Genomic DNA, 7,411 nt, shown 5'->3' with positions numbered 1-7,411 from the left:
CCCGCACCGGCCAGCCCGACCTCCCCCTGACAGCCCCTCCCGGAGCTGGCCGCTCTCCCTCGGCCGCCCGCGGTGCGAGGCGCCCCCAGCCCGCTCCCCTCGGCGCCGTCCCCCGCGCGAGGCCCCGCTCCTCCCCGGCACCGTCCCGACCCCCTCCCCCGGCAGGGCTGCGCCTGCGCGGCGGCCCCTCTCCCATCCGGGTCCCTCCGTGCGGTGTAGCAGGTCGGTAGGCGGGAAATGGCGACTGGCTGCTGAGCGGCTGCGGAGCCCCGGCGGCGGTGTAAACACAGCGGCGTCCGCCCGGCCTGGCCGCCGGGGCCCCGGATACCGGGGCCCGCCTCCTCGGCACCCCGCACCCACAGGTAGCTGACACCCCCTCCCCGCCAGCGCGGGGTCCCGCCCGGGATCGGGGGGAGCCAAGGGGGCTCCCTCCCAAAGTGGCCCCGCAGGAGCCCCGCGCCGGGCCTTGTCCTCCCTCACGAGCGGGCTCCCCCCGTGCAAACCCTTCCCCGTCGGGGGCTCCTCGGCCCCGGGTGTGAGGAGACACCGCTTCCCTGTTCGCCCTCCCTCCTCCCCCACCCCCCTCAGAGGCCACGCAGCGAACCCCCCTCCGGAGCGGGGCCCCAGCCTCCCCCCCGAGCCCGCCTGGGCTGGGGGAGGCGGCTGGGGGCCTGTCACCTCCCCCCGGACCCCCCCAGCCGCCCCCTTTAGGCCTAGGCCTATGGTGAGACGGCTCCGCCTAGAATCCCAGCTGCCCCCCCATCTCCTGGCTGCCCCCTGGTTATTGTGGGGGGTGGGGGGGTAACGCTCTGATTTGGTGGGGTGTCCGGTGGGGGGTACCCCCCTGCTGCTGCTGCTGCTGCTGGCTCGTATGCATCTCAAGTTGGGTTTGTTTAGGGGGCGTTGCTCTCCTGGCTGCATCCGAGTCCCTGTTACACACAAACACGCGCGCACACACACACACGGGGAAGTGTGGGGAGTGCAACCCAGGACGTGCCTGTTGCTGACTCTTGTTGCCGTTATATTGGGGAGTGAAGCCCTGGACATGGCTGTGGGCTAACTCTTGAAGTAATAGCGTGGGATGAGCCTGTCCTGGGCTCACTAATGATGTTGGGGAACACAGTGCCCGTGCATGCCAGTCACTGACTCTTAGTGCAGTACTGTTGGGGAGCGCAGTGCCAGATGTGCCTACCCTTGCCTCTAACAAGAGTAGGAGTGGGGTGAACAGTGCCAGATATGCTTGTTGCTCTGTCTATTGGTGGTAATAATAATGGGGAACATAACCTTGGATGTGCTTGTTGCTGACTGTTATAGGAATAATATTGGGGAGAGCATCACTGGATATTTCTGTCATTGTGACTGTAGTCATATTATTGGAGTGATGGACTGCCTTGTAGCCTTTTACAATAATTAATTGGGGGACTGCCACACTGGATGTGTCTCGCTCACTATGATAATATTGGGGACCACTGCATAAGATGCCCCCATCGTGGAGTTGTATCATAATATTGGAGTGCACTGCTACACTGAATGTGTCAGGTGCTCACTTCTATAATATTGGGGAGTGCAGCAGTGGGTTTGCCTGTTGCTCATTTTCCAGTAATACTTGGGACTGCATCACAGAATGGGTGCAATAGAGCCCACCAAAATTGTTGCAAAAATGACTATGTCAGAACTGGTTATCACTCCTTTTATCATAATACCAAAGAGTGCAGTGCTGGATGTGTTTGTTCCCTTTCATAATGATGATTTTGGGGGATGTAGTTCAGTACCTCTCTCACTCTGTTTTATTAGAATATTTGGTTTCACAACTTCACATATATTTATGGTTCATTTTTAAATTAATACTGAGAATCACTATGCCGAATATGCCTGGCTCTTTCCCTTTTTGATGATGACAGAGTACTTTTCACTCTTATAGTGCTGTGGTCTGTGAGAGGATCTCAAAGCACTTTATATTTATTAATTAATTATTGCTCTGTTGCCTCAGGCAAGTCACTTAACCTCTTTTCTGGTTTTTCCCATCAATAAAATGGGAATAATAATACCTCACAGGGGTGTTGAGGATTAATTAGTTAATGTTTGTGAAAGGCTGTGAAGATTAAGACCTATATAAATGTTATGTATTATTATTATTAAAGTGTCATGACACACTGAGGTAAGGTAGTTATATTGTACATGTTTTACACATGGCTGAACTGAGGCATAGAGAGGTTATGACTTACTCAAAGTTACACATTGAATGTTTGACAGTGGCAAAAATAAAACCCTGGAACCTTAATTCTTACATGCTGTAAGCACTAGAGAACACCACTACTTTTACTTCTGTCTAATGGGTATATTATAATATTTTCTCAGATGTTACTTGTCCCAGGAAGTGTTATGATGATTTTGGTGAAGCTATTTTATTTTACTTAGTTTTGGTTTTGCACATATGTCTTGCCCATTTGTAGACTTTAAAGATATCATGGCACTTTTCATAAGAATTAGGGTTGTGTGCCCCAGCGTTCTGGACAAATTCAAATAATTACATTTTGCCTCTCTAAATTCTGTTATTCCTGCCAGGATATTTACACTGCATAAAGCATTCTTCACTTTCTTCCCTAAAGTATTGTGTGGCATTCTGGTCAAGACTTGATTGTCTTCCCACTGACTTCAGGGGTACAGAATAAAGTTCCTAATCATTAGCATGTACTGCCTCAAATATTACTGCATTTCAGGGATTTGTCTTTAGATCTCCCTTTCCTGCCCCATACAGGTTTTCAGAGTTTTACTGTTTGTAAAGGTTTCAGAGTTGCAGCCCTGTTAGTCTGTATCCGCAAAAAGAAGGAGTACTTGTGGCACCTTAGAGACTAACACATTTATTGATGCATCTGACGAAGTGGGCTGTAGCCCATGAAAGCTTATGGTCAAATACATTTGTTAGTCTCTAATGTGCCACAAGTACTCCTAACGTTTGTAAAGTTATTGGAGATCTCTTGTTTAAGGGTATTATAGAAGTTGAGGATATTATTTTGTAAATGTCCATGCATTTCAGTAACCTAAAGGTAACTTTACTTCAATAGGGTGTAAATTTCAAGCTGGAGGAAAAGATGGCACTAACAAGTTACTGTGAAAAAAGTCTTACTTTGTTCACCACAAGAATGACATAATGACAAAGCTTATTTTCAGAATAGCCAAGCTGACTGGTGTTCTTTGTTTCCTTTTTAATTACATTATACTCTTCAGCTATTTAGCACCCTTAATTTTACTGTGTGTGTCAAGTGCAGTCTTTTTCATGATTCATATAAGTGCTTATTTCTTTTCTTGACACAAGTTAGTGGAATTAAGGTTGTGTCACTAATAAAAGCAAGGAAATACAAAATTAAGACTGAAATTGAGACTGAGGCCTGTCCTATTGTAACTGTAGGTAATGAAGCATGATTTATTTATATATAAAATAAATCACTGTTAGGAGACTTTGCAGTAGGGCTGTAACAGGCACAGTTTACACATGGGGTGACAGCAAAAATGTAATCGTTGGCTCCTGTTTGTTTGACTCAAAATTTCAGAGTTAATTTTGAATAGTAACTATTTTTAATCAGAATTTTTTAAGAGGGGGAGAAGAGAATCCCAAAATAAATAGGTTGAAGAGTTGAAATGTATGTTAGCTTCATTAAAATTTTAGTTTTTAGAGTAATTGAGTATATATTTATTAACAATGTATTTATGAGCAGATGGTAATGATTTCTTTGGATTGTTTACGACATTCACGGACAAATTGTCTGCTGTGCCCATATACATAGACTGTTTAAAACAGTTTTCTGGTCTCTTCTGTTTTACCATCCTTGAGAGCCCCATGTAGCAGTTACCCTTCATCATTCTAGCTGAAGACCACTGCTCAGAACATCCTCTGGAGCCAAACGAAAGCTACTCCGAGGAATCGCCTGGAGAGGTTTCTTAAGTATAAGATAATGATTTCTTCCCCATAGAGGGACAGATGTTCTGAATCTAAAGAACTTTTAGCTCTTGACTCCATGTTGAGTGAAGGACCAAATTCTGTCCAGAAGCTATATCCTTTGCAGGGCAGTGCTTTTTACCATTTTTAGACTATTGAACAGTTCTTTCAAACACAGATTTAAGAGACTTCTGTTTTTTGTTGTTTGGATGGGGCAGAATTGTGTACTGTTTGTTATTGGAAGACAACCTGGAACTTTCAGAAGTGAAGTAACATGTACTCATGAATTTTTTTGCTATTTCCCTAACTTCCAGTCTGTTCATCCTTGGAACTCCTGGTCCCTATCCACCTTGCTGCCAACTGGTGTGCTTACTATTTCAGCCTGGCCTCCCCTGACCAGCCAGTGAATATCTCACACAGTTTATGGACTGCACTGATGTCAAAACAGGACTTTAATTCAGGCTTTATGACAGGCTGCCAAGTTTTCTTCCCTCTTGATTCTACTCCCATTCCTTACTTTGTCTTAGGAACATTCCTGTTGACAAAGACCTGTTGTGATGCACGAACGGATCAGACACTGATGCTCCCAGCTTTTACTGTCCCAGGAAGAGAAGGACTAAGCCTGAATCAAATTCTGTTCCTTCATGTAGTAGCACTTTGTATTACCAGTCATTAGAAGGAGCTTTTCTTTACTATTTCACACTCTCCCAATCAAATTCTTAATAAGGGTATGTCTTCACTTCCCGTCGGATCAGTGGGTCGTAATTGATCTATCGGGGATCGATTTATCGCGTCTTGTCTAGACACGATAAATTGATCCCTGCACGCGCTCCCCGTCAACTCCGGATCTCCACCAGAGCGAGAGGCGGAAGCAGAGTCGATGGGGGAGCTGCGGCTGTTGATCCCGCGCCGTGAGGACCCAAGGTAAATCGATCTAAGATACGAAACTTCAGCTATGAGAATAGCATAGCTGAAGGCGATGTATCTTAGATAGATTCTCTCCCCCCCCCCCCGCCCCCCTCCAGTGTAGCCGTGTAGACCAGCCCTTAGTTATAATTAAGGATGGAACTTTTAGTTGGGAGAATCCTTCTCTGATTCGGCAGCGGAATGGTATATTCTCCCTAGAAGCTTGGTCAGTAAAGTAGGATTCTGGTTCACATTGCCTTTGGCATTCAAAATGTCAAGCCCTGTAAAGCATCCTTAATATTGTAGGTTATTATATGCTAAAATGTAATGCCTGTTGCCGAGTAATGTTGTATTTATTTGTATTGTATTTTTAGTTTTGCTTTTCATAGATCAAGCTATTTGTAAGCAAATCAGTTGATGTATGGTTGTGTTAAACTGTATATATTGCCACTACTTTAAAATACAAAGTGGATTTATTAGTATCAGTTTTACATTTCCAGGTAGAAGGTCTTAATTTTTCAATAGTAGTTGAAAAATTAAGAGAAGATTCATACACTTCATGGATCCTCTACTGTGATCACTTAAAAAAATGGCATTGGTGGATGTTCAGTTGTTGTCATATTTCATTTTATGTTAAGTGGTTTCCATAAAGTCAGTTTCAGGGATTAGTTCAACCTAGGCTTTCTTAGAGTTTGCTTACACAGGGACATTCAGAAAAGATATATCCAGATTAATTGAAAGTATGAATTTAAAGTGAATTACTTAAACCACATAAACCCCTATGTGAATGCTCTTATTCAGAATTAAAGTGACCTTAATTTGGTTTAGGAAATTAATTAAAATAAACTGAAGACAGACTCTTTAATTTTGAAAAACTGTACCTTCACAGTTTTAACCCACTTTAAATCCAAACTTTCAGTTAATTCTGATTAGCTTTATTGAGTGTCCCGTGTAGACAAGCCCTTAGTCATGTGTACAATATTGTAAGTGGCTTTGATTTTACCTGGTTGTCTAGAGAAGGAGATTTAGGGAGATAGGATGGCCCAGTGAAACTCCATTGAGTGTCAGGAGACTGGTGTATTCTCAGCTCTGCGAATGACCAGCTGTGAGACCCTGAACAAGTCACTACCTCTGTGCCCTGATCTGTAAAATGAGTTATCGTAGTTTATAAAGCACTAAGATCTATGGACAAACCTCTGTGATGCAGAAGTGTAGCTGGTTCTGAAGAATATTCTCACTACCAGCAGCTGCATGTGATTCCTTTTATTGTAGGGGAAAATTTAATGAGTGTAGCTCCTGACAGAGCTGGTTTTATGAGAACCTAGCCCCCATCAATCAGGCTTGCTAAAACTAACATTAAATACAATGCTTAAAAACCCCCCTACGTGTTGCAGCAGATCTAAGCGGGATCCACTGTCTAAGGACTTGTCTACACTTGAAATGCTACAGTAGCCCAGCTGTAGCATTTAAGCGTAGACACTCAAGGCTGGTCCACACTGGGCGGGGGGGGGAGGGGGAGATCCAAGATACGCAACTTCAGCTACGCGAATAGACGTAGGTCCAGACGGCGCGGGATCGACGGCTGCGGCTCCCCCGTCGACTGCGCTACCGCTGCTCGCTCTGGTGGAGTTCCGGAGTCGACGGTGAGCGCGTTTGGGGATCGCTATATCGTTTCTTAACGAGATGTGATATATCGATCCTGGATAAATCGATTGCTACCCGCCAATACGGCGGGTAGTGAAGACGTACTCTTACGAGAGCAATGGGAGAGATCTCCCATTGACTTAGTTAATCCACCTCCCTGAGAGGCAGTAGCTAGGTCAATGGAAGAAATTGTCCATTAACCTAGGGCAGTCTATACCTGGGGTTAGGTCAATTTAACTATGTCACTCAGGGTGTGACTTTTTTACACTCCTGAGACACCTACATAGGTTGACCTAATGTTTGAGTGTAGACCTGGCCTAAGTTGTGTAGACAGACAGTGTTGGTCAACTATGAAAAAGTAGGACTGCCATAGAAAATTTCTTCCAAAGCTCACATTCAGACTTCCTATTAAAATCAAGCAAAAGATACAAAGAAAGCATAAAAACTAACTCTTTGTGAAATTTCACACGGCTCTTCCGCCTGCTTTTAGGTAAACAAGAATTTATGCCTCCTTTTAAGCCCATTTTACTGTGCGAACTAACTATGGAGTTGTTACCAGGTATCCCCATAATCATGTGGAACATAGGTGAGGAAATATTGGTCCGACGAAGTGGGTATTCACCCACGAAAGCTTATGCTCCAATACTTCTGTTAGTCTATAAGGTGCCACAGGACTCTGTTGAAGTATTGTTACAAGCTTAAGTGGGTTTTTTTTTTCCAGTTTTGAATTTGCAATACTTATTTTGCCTTCATGTAGTTTAAGCAGGTATAAAATTATTTAGTGACATGCCTCTCCCATGATTAAAGGAGCCTTCACCTCATTTCATTTAAAAAACAAAAAAACAAAAAAAAAAAACAGTTTTCAGGTCAACAGTGAGTTTCACTTTGCAGAATTTGATGCCCCAGGATGCATGCTGCTGCTAA

At 44.4% G+C, this 7,411-nt stretch overlaps 1 protein-coding gene across 1 annotated transcript in view; it reads left to right on the top strand.

Annotated features, from left to right (window-relative positions):
* Positions 1-188: 188 nt before the first annotated feature.
* The window catches only part of CTDSPL2 (CTD small phosphatase like 2), a 71,161-nt gene continuing 63,938 nt past the window's right edge, over positions 189-7,411 (top strand). Inside the window, exon 1 of the mRNA XM_034783735.1 lies at positions 189-362. The gene's annotated coding sequence lies outside the window, so the exon portion shown is untranslated. The remainder of the gene's footprint in view (positions 363-7,411) is intronic.

The sequence above is a fragment of the Trachemys scripta genome, chromosome 10, assembly GCF_013100865.1.
Source record: "Trachemys scripta elegans isolate TJP31775 chromosome 10, CAS_Tse_1.0, whole genome shotgun sequence".
Classification (NCBI taxonomy): domain Eukaryota; kingdom Metazoa; phylum Chordata; order Testudines; family Emydidae; genus Trachemys; species Trachemys scripta.
This window is presented reverse-complemented; position numbering and strand designations above follow the sequence as displayed.